The sequence below is a fragment of the Ruditapes philippinarum genome, unplaced genomic scaffold (genome assembly GCF_026571515.1).
Source record: "Ruditapes philippinarum isolate M1 unplaced genomic scaffold, ASM2657151v2 ctg116_1_1_1_1, whole genome shotgun sequence".
Taxonomy (NCBI): domain Eukaryota; kingdom Metazoa; phylum Mollusca; class Bivalvia; order Venerida; family Veneridae; genus Ruditapes; species Ruditapes philippinarum.
The window spans coordinates 161,110-175,099 of record NW_026862606.1 but is presented as its reverse complement, the minus strand read 5'-3'; the positions used below and the strand labels follow the sequence as shown (position 1 = coordinate 175,099).

General features: G+C 37.0%; 1 long non-coding RNA gene across 1 annotated transcript; it reads left to right on the top strand.

Moving 5' to 3' along the window:
* The first annotated feature begins 6,344 nt into the window (after nt 1–6,344).
* Nucleotides 6,345–10,468, top strand: LOC132719562 (uncharacterized). Its single transcript, XR_009624248.1, has 2 exons — nt 6,345–6,987; nt 8,628–10,468. It is a non-coding gene; the product is annotated as an uncharacterized LOC132719562 (long non-coding RNA).
* Nucleotides 10,469–13,990: the final 3,522 nt, after the last annotated feature.

The following is a 13,990-nucleotide window of genomic DNA, read 5'->3' as shown; positions in this document are numbered from 1 at the left end:
CGAATCTGATCGTAATAATATCGTGCCATTCATGAAGGCATCTTTTGCCATCGTATGATCCCCGGCTGAATATTACAAGCTCCAGCAGCAACTTCGTGAGCGGTGCCAAAATTTTTGGCATGCCAAAAAATTGCCCGAAAACATTGCGAATGTTCATTTTCGTGTTGAATTCGTATGTCAATTTTGCCCTTCGTAAGGCCGTTGTGAAGCCATCTTGTCAAATCGTGTAGTGTTTCTTCGTGTGATCAGCGATGCAATCTGGCATTTTTAGCCTCAAAAAGACAATTCGAAGTAAACACGAAGATTCCCGATAGTCTTAAAAAGGGAACACGACTACGTGAAGGCCCGCAATACCGTCGTGTCACCATCGTATTTTGGTACGATGTCATCGAGATGGGACCACGATGAGGACAAAGAAGTCAATTTTTAGTGTCTCAAGCTTTGCATGTTTACAATGGTGGACATATAAACGGCAAGACCATCTTCCTCATCTGTCAGTCTTGTACATCTCTACAGAAACATCAAAAGCTTCCATTATTTGCAATTGATTTACAATTATTTTCAGTTTATTTCCTGCTGAATTACATGCTTTGATAATGAGACTACCGAGAAAAAGAAAGCAGCAGCATTGCTACTTTAAAGACACCTTAGAAAATATGATTAGGCCCTCAGGCCCACCTTGGGTGGCATGCTAAAGTTTTATCAAATATGATAAACAAGATCAACAAGGAAAGGCAGCATTCAATGAGGGCAACCCCCACACGACCCAGCAACAAGAACCAAGTAACACAAGAGAACCCCCCAGAAAATTGGACAGGGTAAAAGGTAGAGTACGGATAGGCTTTTCACTTAAATGATACATATGACGAAATAATGGTAAATGACAAGGAAATCAAAGAAAACAAATAAACGACAAGTGTCCCAAAAACAGTATGAAGCAACAAAGAGATACATCTGAGGAACAAAGAAGGGGACCGTCTTGGACCGGTCAGCAGCATAAGTACAAGGCAAAAGATGAAAATTAAGGCAATTCAGTACCAAAGGGCATAAAGAACTGTCCATCATAGAGTATCCCACTTGGTCCGTCAGATGTAATCAAAAGAGGAAAGGACCAACCATTAAAGTGTTGAAAACTAAGCATGCGGTATATCCAAGAAAAGAAGGGTCAAAACCTCTTTTGGTTAAACGTTTAATGATTTCAGTAAAGGCAACAGAAAAATTACAATGACCAAATATCTTGCAAAGTTTGTAAATAACATCTCCATTAAAATCATTTTTGAATCACTACTTAATTTTGAGATTAAATCAAAGTTACGATTGTGAAATTTTGTAAAATATTTACGTAATTTATAATAGCGGTAGCCCTGTTTGAGTAGCTTGCTAGTAATGAAAATTTTTTGCTTGTTAAAATCCCTCACGTTGCTAAAAGCTCTACCAAATCTAATTTACTGAGATATATAATATACCCAGTCAGATGTTCCATGCGGCACGTCTCCATCTAAATGTGCATGAATAGTTTACTATACCATAATCAAAGTCATCACTTGTATCATATGTTTTTGTGTGAATTGTTTTTGATAAAAATATGAAGAGCCAAAATAAAATAGAGTTTAAACGCAGTTATATAAGCTCCCAATACTATCTGCAATTGAAATTTACCGCGGTTGGCCGTGGGTTGTATACCACCCGAAGATGGATGAATCCTTGGACCCCTTCTCTTTTTAATTTATGTAAATGATATGTCAGCTGTGGTCAAAAATAAATTGCTTTTGTATGCCGATTGATTCTGGTATCCTTGTATCTGGTAAAAGTTTATCTGTTGTTGAAAAGGCATTGACAGATGATATGGAATTGGTCAGCCAATGGTTAGTGGACAATAAGTTGTCATTGCATTTGGGTAAAACCGAGTCAATTTTATTTGGGTCCAGGCAAAAACTTAGGTCACAATCTAACCTGCATATAACCTGTTCTGGTACATCCATTGAATCAACTTCATCTATCAAGTATCTTTGGATTACTATAGACCAAAATTTGTCATTTTGCGCCATGGCCGAGTCTGTTCTGAAGAAGGCCAACTCTCGGTTAAAATTTCTTTACCGCAAGAAAGAGTTTCTTACTCAGCATACCAAGAAACTTCTGGTTATGTCTCTTATTCAGTGTCACTATGATTACGCATGCTCTGTTTGGTATAATAGCTTGACACAGTCTTTTAAAAATAAGTTACAAACTTGTCAAAACAAAATAATGAGATTTGTACTTGACTTGGACTCTAGAGCCCACATTGACCCATCCCACTTTAAGTCCCTTAACTGGTTACCGGTCCACAAAAGAGTTGAACAGATAATGTTGTGTCATGTTTTTAAGATAAAAAATGGCCTATCTCCGGATTACATGTATGAACACTTTATTTCACAAGATTCCATTCATAATTATAGTACAAGACTTAGTCAAAAGGGTGGATATTGTCTACCTAAGGTCAAAGGCCAGGGTTCTAAATCATTTGCTTTCTCTGGTATTAAATTATGGAATGATTTACCTGTAAAGTTAACGGAGATCAACAGATTACAAAGTTTTAAGGTTGCCATCAAAAGTCATCTTATGAACAGTATTTAAAAAAAATTTTAAACATGTTTTTACATATTTCGGCTCAGGATTTTAAATTGTCTGCCATTTATCTTATTACAATTTTAATAATGTGTTTTAAATACTAGCTGAAAACAGGAGTATCATTAACTCAAGATTTGACTGTGATATACATTTTTATGATTTATTAGTATTTTAAAACATGATGATATATATAGGTTTGCCTCTCTATGTCATGCCGCCAATACAAAGGACCACAATGGAAATAAGAGCTTTTTTGCCCTTTTTTGTGCTATCCTTGGTTTTGGTGAGCATGTCATAGTTTTACTCGTATGTGATATAGTATTTAATAATGCTCATTATTTTATCCTATGTTATATTGTCAACTATGTATATGCTTCCTTTGCCGAAATAAATCTAAGGTCACTTAACGCCTTCGTATCCACGTAAGAAGGCATCTTACTCAAAATACGACGTCGTGTACCTATCCTGTGACATTTGCGTGTCCTGCTGGTAAACTGCTTTGTACAAAATTGCGTCTTTGAGATGACTTCGTGTGTGTATCGGATGCCATCGCGTGACCTTCGGTAGGAAACGTGTGTGACTCGGATGCGATCGTGTGACCTTCTGTAGGAATCGAACTTGTTTCGGCTGTTGAGAGACTGTCGACCAATTTCGGGGCTATCTTCGCATGAAATTAAAAATTCCATATTCGTATGTCAATCTAGTGTCAATTTCGGGACAGTGTGACGCCTGCATGAGTCTTGTAAAACAAAATGATATTCGTCTTCGAGTTCGTTAGCATCACATAATTGACAAGTTTTTCGTGGCATTCTACACGGCCTCGACCATACCTTCCGGACTCAATTCTAAGTCTGTGGGAGGACACTCGAAGGCGTATAAGAGCGTTTCTACATGCTTTTCAATTAATCTTATCTTAATATAATTCATAACAGAACTGTTCTTTTACGTATGAATATAGATGACTAAGCACACCATTACTAGATACATCTGCGCGCCATTCTTGTAAATAACAATCAATAAGTCTTTGTTTAAAAATAGGTAAAAACTGTTTCAACAATACACTATCGGGAAAATTCCATATTTCGGGAAGTACCGCAAGCAGTTTTTTAATTTTACATGGCCAGATATTTGTGCCATTTTCACATTTGTCACGGGCCTTTTCGTAAATGCATTTTAACATAATGTTATCCGTGTTCAGTAATTTAAACAGATACTTTATTATATGTGTGTACCTAGTGATAAATAACGGATACCTCCTAATTCCCCGTAGACCGATACGTTACTTGTACTAAATTTAACGCCCAAAATCGTTTTACAGTTTTTGAGATGTACACGTTCTAACTCTTTGGACTTAGTGAAGCCCCAAACCGGGCAGGTGTAACGTTGTAAAGTGACCCCATATAGAATAATGACCCCCGGTCATTATTTTATATAAAATAATGACCCTAGTCATTATTTTATATAACATATTGACTCCGCGATAAAGAACTCCTGATCTGATGTAACATACTTCGATAGTTTCCTCGCCTGGGAATCGAATCTGGGCACCTGGATTATGAGTCAATTATTTAAACCTCTCTGCGATTGAATTCAAATAATTATTTATTATACAAGCAGAATCACTGTAAGTGCACTGTAAGTGACAAGTGTTTGTTAGTGGTTTGAATCATTTTCGTAGTCATCAAAGTTGTAAAGTGATTAAACGTCCCACACAGTTAAACTAATGAAACTAGCAATGATGAATAACCTTTTTTTCTTTTCATGACCATTCGAAAAGTGGTTTTAGAAATCATTTAGCACAAAAAGGATAAACAATTCATGCAATAGATCTAAGTCACAGGTTAATTACAGCAACCTCTTATTATCATAAATTTTCTTTCTTCCCCAGGACTGTGTACCATTGGAACAACCTACCACTTACTGTTGCCCTCCTCCCTACCCCTGAGCAGTTCAGTGCAGCTATATCTAGCATTGAACATGTCTCGCCTTAGTTGTACAGCCCCCTGATTTTTGTCGAGCCCGCTTGCGGTGAGCTCGACTTTGTCGCCACTTTTGGCAGTTTGGTTCGGTGTATGTGCGTATTCCGTCCGTCCGTCCGGATTTGTCCGGCCTATATCTCGCTCATTTTTTGAAGGAATTCAAAATAACTTGAGATATATGTTTACCTTAATGAGAAGACGTGTCGCGCACAACACCCAGATCCGCTCGTCAACGGTCAAGGTCACACTTGGAGTCGGCGCAAAATCCGTGTCCGGAGCATAACTTCTATATGGATGGAGGGATTTTAATATAATTTGGCATAAATGTTCTCCATGGCAAGGCGGTGTGTCGCGCGAAAAATTTAGGTCTCTGTGGCAAAGGTCAAGGTCACACTTAGAGGTCAAATGTCAAATAACAAGTTCAAGGTTACATAGACCTTAAAACTGAAAACGGTTTCCGCTCAATAACTTAATTATTGTTCAACCTTCAGCTGCCAAACCTGATAGGATGATCACCCATATTGAGTAAATGACCCCTATTGTTTTTGGGGTCACAATATCAAAGGTCAAGGTCATTATCATTCTTTCATCTTCACAAATGTCCATTATGAATCTTTCTGTGAAAATTTAAACCTACAAAGCGGGCTCGACATTCTGCCCGTGGGCATGCAGAATGTATTTCTAGTTAACCCTTTTAAACATTCTTTTAAATCTTTTTAAACTACTCTTTAAACCTTCTTGCGATTTTGAAGCGCAACCATGTCTACGTCCCCGGGGATGTTTGACATTACCGGAAGACAGACAGACAGACGGACGGACGGACAAACGGACAGACGGACGGACATACTTCTAATTTTGACCTAACATGACTCAGTTTTAAACTCACTCGAATTAACTAGCATTCTGACCAAATTTTATAAAGATTCGTATAAAAATGTGGCCTCTAGAGTGTTTTTACTTTTGTGTGAATATAGATACGGGTCTTGGTAGCATTATCGTTGAATTTGCTAGATCTGATTTTATCACATGACATCGCTTGTTTTTCATGTAATATAATCATTACGAATTTCTTTATATTTAACACGTGTAATATAACTTTGACGTGACTCATTTCCGCCAATACATTCCATATAGAAAAAAGGCGTGAAAAGCGTGCGTATTCATAGCGTTAAAAAGGGTTTATTTTCTATGTTTTATTTTTATGTTTTAACTCATGTGATAAAACGAATCTCACATTCGTTGTCAAAAAATAAAATATTTTATTAAACTCGTTCAAGAAAATGTTATAAAGCTCGTCCGAGGCTCGCTATATAACATTTTCTTGAGCTCGTTTAATAAAATCTTATATCATATGTAACGAACCTCCAAAAAAATAATGTTTATATGTAAACATAAGTTATCAAGTCCATATTTATTGAATGAAAAGAAATGGTCGATTTATACCAGAAACTTATTGTTTCCTGTTTTATGAACATTTTAATTCTTAAAAGCCACTTAGAATTATCAGATATATACTCTGATATGCTGTCTGTCTTACAACGATTCCAACGATACCTTATTTGTCTAAATCGGTAAAGGAATAGCCGAGTTACGGTGCAAAACGTGCGATAATGTTACCCAACCCACCGAAGTTACATATAAACAAAATCTTTTTTATGTTAATAAAAGAAATATATGTCTGTTTTTCCTAAATAATTGCCTTTAAATTATATATCGTGCTTCTAAGACAATATTTAGTATCTACATCTTCAAGTGGACTTTGAAATATCTCCATAATAAGCCAAAATGACTTTGCCAACTTCGGCGGAAGTAGTTAAGACAGCCATATTTGACACTCGCGAAAACTAATTCTTTGAAGCGAGCACTTGTTGTGACGTCATGAGTTCAGTCTTATAAATAGTCGGGGCCAGCCTCTTGACCATTTGTGTTGGCAATCTTCAAAGATTACGGATACCATCGTTATGATGCAGGTATAGTACCTTATGATTACAACCGTCAGGGTACAAGAACCGTAATAAGGTTACCGTCTCCCGGCAGGAACCGTCTTCTGCATAATATAAACCTACGTTACCGTCAACCGTCATCCAACACCCTCCGTCTACTGATCTTCATTACCAAAGAGAAGTTCTTCGATTATACATAACCGTAAGGTAATATACAACACCTACGATTCCTTCTTAAAGTCTTAAATACCGTCAGTGTTCTGTACCGTCAATATAAAGTAAGGTCCGAAATTACCGTCAGTGACCAGAAGAACCGTCAGTGTTTAAGTGATAAAATACCGTCAATTATAAGTCATTATACGGTTATAGTACCGTTAAGTGTATGAATTGGTAAGCAAAGGATGTGTTAATAATGTCTTAAATACCGTCAGTGTTCCGTACCGTTAATATAAAGTAAGGTCCGAAATTACCGTCAGTGACCAGAACAACCGTCAGTGTTTAAGTGAATAAAGTACCGTCAGTGACCATAAGGACCGTCAGTGCTTCAGTGATTAAAATACCGTCATTATTAAGCTGTTTTAAGGGTAAAGTGCCGTTATGTGAGTGAAGCCACCGATACTAAAGAGGATAGACTAACTTCAGACACCACTTTAAGGGGATATAGTGTCTCCGAAATGGATAGAGTTTTTCTTAACATAGGCGGCACATACTATGAAACAAGTATTCAAACTCTAACATTAGATCAAACCAGTCTGTTTGCGCTGTCTTTGAGAAATGGGGAATTGGGGGAGTCGAGGACCCTAACATTCGATAGAGATCCCACCCATTTTCGAATGGTAATAAACCATCTTAGAAACAGATTGTTCACCGACACCAGAACATTACCAGACACTATTGGTCAACTATTGGAGTGTTTGCAGGAGGCCCAATACTACGAACTAGGTGCTCTTCAGAGGGCTATCGTGTCAAAATTAGAACAACTAACAGTAGTATCACCCCTAGCTTTTCCGAGGTGGACGTACACAGCTCATCAGTGACTCATTACACAAACTGTGAAACCATGAAAAAGAAGACACTTACACTTAAGCGTAGTTACTGTGTTCAATTAAATAAAGTTCATGTTCATTTTCTTTTCGTGTTTATTTAAGGGTATAAGTTCAAGTTTTGGTGTTCTCATTAAATACTTACCTCAAACCAATTTGGGGACCAAATCCAGAGTTAGAAGGGGGCAATGTAACGAACCTCCAAGAATTAATGTTTATATATAACCATAAGTTATCAAGTCCATATTTATTGAATGAGAAGAAATGGTCGATTTATACCAGAAACTTATTGTTTCCTGTTTTATGAACATTTTAATTCTTAAAAGCCACTTAGAATTGAAATATTTATCAGATATATACTCTGATATGATGTCTGTCTTACAACTATTCCAACGATACCTTATTTGTCTAAATCAGTAAAGGAATAGCTGAGTTACAGTGCAAAACGTGCGATAACGTTACCCCACCCACCGAATTTACATATAAACAAAATCGTTTTTATGTTAATAAAAGAAATATATGTCTGTTTTTCCTAAATAATTACCCTTTAATTATATATCGTGCTTCTAAGACAATATTTAGTATCTACATCTTCAAGTGGACTTTGAAATAGCTCCAAAACAAGCCAAAATGACTTTGCCAACTTCGGCAGAAGTAGTTAAGACAGCCATAATTGATACTCGCGAAAACTAATTATTTGAAGCGAGCACTTGTTGTGACGTCATGAGTTCAGTCTTATAAATAGTCGGAGCCAGTCTCTGGACCATTTGTGTTGGCAATCTTCAAAGATTACGGATACCATCGTTATGATGCAGGTATAGAACCTTATGATTACAACCGTCAGGGTACAAGAACCGTAATAAGGTTACCGTCTCCCGGCAGGAACCGTCTTCTGCACTATGTAAACCTACGTTACCGTCAACCGTCATCCAACACCCTCCGTCTACTGAGAAGTTCTTCGATTATACATAACCGTAAGGTAATATACAACACCTACGATTCCTTCTTAAAGTCTTAAATACCGTCAGTGTTCTTTACCGTCAATATAAAGTAAGGTCCGAAATTACCGTCAGTGACCAGAAGAACCGTCAGTGTTTAAGTGATAAAATACCGTCAATTATAAGTCATTATACGGTTATAGTACCGTTAAGTGTATGAATTGGTAAGCAAAGGATGTGTTAATAATGTCTTAAATACCATCAACTACTGGTGTTCCGTACCGTTAATCTAAAGTAAGGTCCGAAATTACCGTCAGTGACCAGAACAGTACAACCGTCAGTGTTTAAGTGATTAAAGTACCGTCAATGACCATAAGGACCGTCAGTGCTTCAGTGATTAAAATACCGTCATTATTAAGCTGTTTTAAGGGTAAAGTGCCGTTATGTGAGTGAATGTGAAACGAAAGGAAGTGTTCAATATAACCGTCAGTGCTTTTTCATGGATATACAAATATCTTAGTGTGGTAATGTGTAAGAAATTAATGCAGCAATAAAGATCACATGATCTTATCAATATCAGTGCTTCATAAATATAATTAATGTAAAGTGTTACTACCAACGGAGAGGAACGTCGTCAGTATTGGTTACCGTCATCTTAATTATATTCTAAGTAAATACATAAGGGATCATCAGTGTTTTATTGTGCTTAAGTGTCATCTTTATTGTGAATAACCGTCAGTATAAGTGCCTTTTATAATCTGATCCATAATCAAATATTTATAATTCTGCAAGTGTGTGATGTCTTTAATTACCGTAAAGTGTCATTTAAGGATAAATATATATACAGTGCTACAGTGTCGCCGATAGGAATGAATTTCTATGTGAGAACCGTCAACAATTATTGAGTAAGGAGTCTGTTTTTAACCTTAATAAAGAAGTGGTGCTGTTGAAATTCCCAACAACATATAATACCATCCGAGTTAAATATCGACTACAAAACCATATCGGTCAATATATTAAAATAGAATTATTTCTACAAGTGTCATCAGTGTGATTGGTTTTTTATATACTATTCCATCGCATATATAACAAGTGTGTGGAAATTTGCTCATCGTTGATATCCAAAGTGTTACTTTACCGTCCAGTTGCAGTTTACCACTATATCTGTGAGAAGAATCTATACTCTACTACTTCTTGTGGTACCCTACCGTCTATCTGACCAATTACCGTCAGATACTATTCTTTTGGAGCTACCACCTCACTATAGTTACAGGAGAGATTGAGGAAGTAACATTATCGTCAAACACCTCAGAATTTAACGTACATACTACGGTCAATGCAGTGCTACAAGCAGTAATAAAATCCTCTCATTTCTACGGTCCCGTCAAAGGGGATTAACTTATGATACTTATCTCATGTATATATATATATATATATATATAAGTATTGTTGAAGAGTACTTTAAATAAAGAGAAACACTAAAAACTATGGACCTTTTACATATATAGAGTACTCCTTTTTCACTGATGTTTAAAACCGGGAAGAAGAAGAAGTGTAATCGCCGAGATGAACAAAAGATGAACACTTAGATACCTTTATTCTTAATCAACAATAACGTGATAAAGTGACGTTGCTCTCTTACACTGGTGAAGATGTTATCAAGCTGACTTTTAACTAACTGACACTACCATAATCATATCAAATTGAACATAAACATTCAGTGGAATAACTTACATACTAAATAAGTGACTATTTCTTTCACATTTATTAACTTAAGTTGAACTGAAGTATTTTATAGAGTAAGAAGGAACTCGTGAACTTTATATACAGAAGGATACTTGTTATTTAACAGAACATTTATCGTTATATTACCATCTTATACACTTACTCTTAATAATTACAATATGCTACCATTTTCATTGTTAAGGTTTCTAGTTAAATAAAACGTGTTAAATGTTTATCGCCTCCGTTGTCAAGCTTCCATTATGAAATAAGTGTATCAAAGCCTCAAGCCAGGTTTAGACGAATCCCTTTGTAACAGTGGCTGGGCGGCCACGTTGCACATATGATAACTCATGTGAGATCCTATATATCCGTGGTTCGGGAGTGTTGTTCGGTATATAATAAGGACAATTTCATAAACGAAAGGACTTTTTATTTAAAACTGTATGGAATATAGAGGCGAATCCAACAAAACGTCCCAGGGTGTTGACCTGTGCTTTGGTAAAACTACATGTCACATCTGTTTATATCTTAAGCTATTATTTTAGTTAGTAAATCACACAAGGTATATTTAGCACGCATTGTTATGCTCATCAGATGCAATATTTTAAACCAAATTTAGCATAAATTGTATCGTTCTCCACTAATTTGTTGATTTATTCTTGCACGTGTCACTTATCAATTAGGTTTGTTTTCGACATCGCTCCAGTCACATGCTGTATTGAAAATATTTGCATCCACCTCGTCAGATAACCCACGCAGCCCTTCTACATTGTAAAGCGTGTTAGTAAAAGCCTTCACATATACAGTCTTTACACTTTTGTCAAGTTTTAATAGCAAGGCTTCGTCTGCGTAACAATTCACTAACGCAGCATCTAATAGGTCATCACTTATAAGGGCGAGGTATCTTTCTGGAATGTGGTTCCGAATTCGTTTGTATGGCTTTCTTGAGAACTCTTCGCCATCTACCTCTAGCACCGGGACAAAATGGTCGCTGGTATTCTGAATGTACACTGCTAGACCCCTTAAATTACCACCAATGAGGCCCAACGGTTTGTATTCTAACCAACGCCACTGTTCCTTACTGCCATACTGTGAATAAACATACACAACGCTTCTGGTGAGAGTTGCAAAAGCAAATATCTCCATTTCTGTTCCCCAAGTGTTTTCGGAGGCCATCATTGATGTGTCTAGATATCTGGAAACCGAATCACGTGTAATGCCTTTCATTAGAGTTTCGTTTTCTTTCATGAAGTCAACAATCGCTTGCATTATCAAGCTATGATGTGTTTGTACGCCAAAAACTAAATAACTGAATGTTCTAAACAAACAATTGCAATCCCCACGCATGTTTACAGTTTAAGTTGGTTTGGCATCTCGTCGTATATATTTGTCTGGACCGGATGCATACGTGTTTTTTGACTGCCGACTTAAATACACTCGAGATTTGTTCCTGCCATTCATGATAAGATGGTCTGAATTGAAATGGTAAGGGTTCTTGATTAGTAGATTCTGTAGAATTGGTAGCTTGTGTTGCAACATCTTCTTTCGATACTCTTCTCTTTTTTGGAGGAAGATTGCAGTCGTCAGATTTATTGTTTCTTTTTGCAGGTCTTTCAAACGCTTTCTCGTTTGCTTGAGTTCCTGTTTCTTTGTTTATTAGACTGTGGTCATCTTTTGGACCTTCAGTTGGTCGCTTTTCTGTGTTATATGTAGCAGCATGGTCATTACTCCGCCTATAGCGATTCAGTCTGTTCCCACGTACACTTGTTTTCTTTCCTTCTTGGAAATAAGTGCCTTTTCCAGTTACTTTTGTTATTTTGAATGGTCCTTTCCATTTAAGACCCAATTTCCCTCCTTTTCTCGTCAATTTTCTGGTGTTATGAAGAAGTACTTGGTCGCCGACTTCAAAACCTGCTGTATCGTCTTTAGGTAGTGAAGAATCGTAATATTTCTTCTGCTTCGATTGTGCCGTTTTAATATTGGACGATGCTTTTTTTCTGTTGCACGACAGTTAAATGAACGAGTCTTTTCTTTCCTTTAGTGACAATTCAGAGTCTTGGTTATCATCCGATTGCATTGCTAAGTCTAGTTCTATTGGTAAGCGTGCGTGCCCTCCAAACACAAGATAGAATGGTGTTTGTTTCGTTGACTCATGTTTAGACGTTCTATAGGCAAACAGTACGTATGGTAACTTAATGTCCCAATTTTTCTGCGACAAATCTACACTGTGCACAAGCATATCGCACAAAGTCCTGTTAAATCTTTCAGTATGTCCTCCTGTTTGTGGGTGATATGCTGATGCAATTCTATATTCTATCCCAAACTGATTGCAAAACTTTTCATTCAAGTCGTTGCAGAATTCTCTCACCTGATCCGTTATTAATACACTGGAGCAACCATGTGTCGTGACAAACTTCGTGAATACTGATAGTATAGTTTCAGATGACTTGTCTGGAATCCCTTCTGCCTCTACCCATTTAGTCAAATATTCTGTTATAACGACGATGAACTTGTTTCCTGAAATGTTTAAATGTAAAGCATTTTACAAAACTTATTTTAATCAACGATGCATTGTCAAAGACAATTCTAGTACATCCCAAGCCGATAGATGTTTCTTTTCAAGTTTGAATTTGCATAGAAACTAGAATTTCATTCTGCATGTCAACGGGCCAGCATCACAGTTTTAATATGTTGTTGCATAAAAATTCCCTCATGCATATAGGATAACCTCTAGAAAACTAGAGACCTGGTTGATGCGTGCGACACTAGATCTCATGGTAGTTAACATTTGTGTGAAGTTATAGTAAAAAAAATCTCTTCATGCAGTTACCAGATATGCCCTGCACAAGCATTTATCAGTGATCTCTAAGAAGACCTTTATCTTTGACTCATAAACCCAGTTCATGCGCGCAGAACTAGAACTCGTGGAGGTGATCACTTGTGCGAAGTTTTTACAGAAATTCCTCCATTTTCATTCAAATTGGAGTTATGGTTCGTAAAAATCAGGACGGACACATGCACGCACATATAGCGAACATCAAAAACTGGCGACTAAGGGTCGAGTTCACCGAAGGTGGGCTCGACAAAAATGGAAGGAAAATAAAAAAGCACTACTCTGTTTCTTAGTAATATCTTTCTCAAGTTTACAGTTGATATGTTCTATACTAACTACTTTAAGAAAAAGTTCCCCCATTCATTTCTCTTGAAAATTGCAAATTGCTAGTCAAATGCTATAACTCTTAAAAAAATTAATTGAAAGCTGGCCAATAGTCTTCAATAAATAGCCCGGAAACAAAACTTGGACGGACGGACAGACGGGACAGACGGACGGAGGGCAATCCTATCTCGGTTACACCGGTAGGAGAGTTCCATAAAAAAAAAAATTCAATGTACTTTTGGAGATATAGTGGGATCCAGTTAGGTTCAAGATGTGTTGAATGTTAAAGCAGACAGACAGACAAACGCAAATTCGAAAACAAAATAAATAAAAAGACGTGCATAATCGCCATATTGCCCTTTATCACTATTCCAAGTTTCATGAAAAAATTCTAAGTATTTTGGAGATATCGCGGGATCCAGATTTTCGGACGGACGGACAGGCGGACAGACGGACAGACAGACTGACGGAGGGTATTCCTATAGTCCTCTCCGGTTACACCGGTAGGGGACTAATAAACCTGATCATATTCGACGACTGACAGGTCATAAAAAGCTGGTACATTGACATATCAGCTGGCAACCGTCGACGGCGTTTA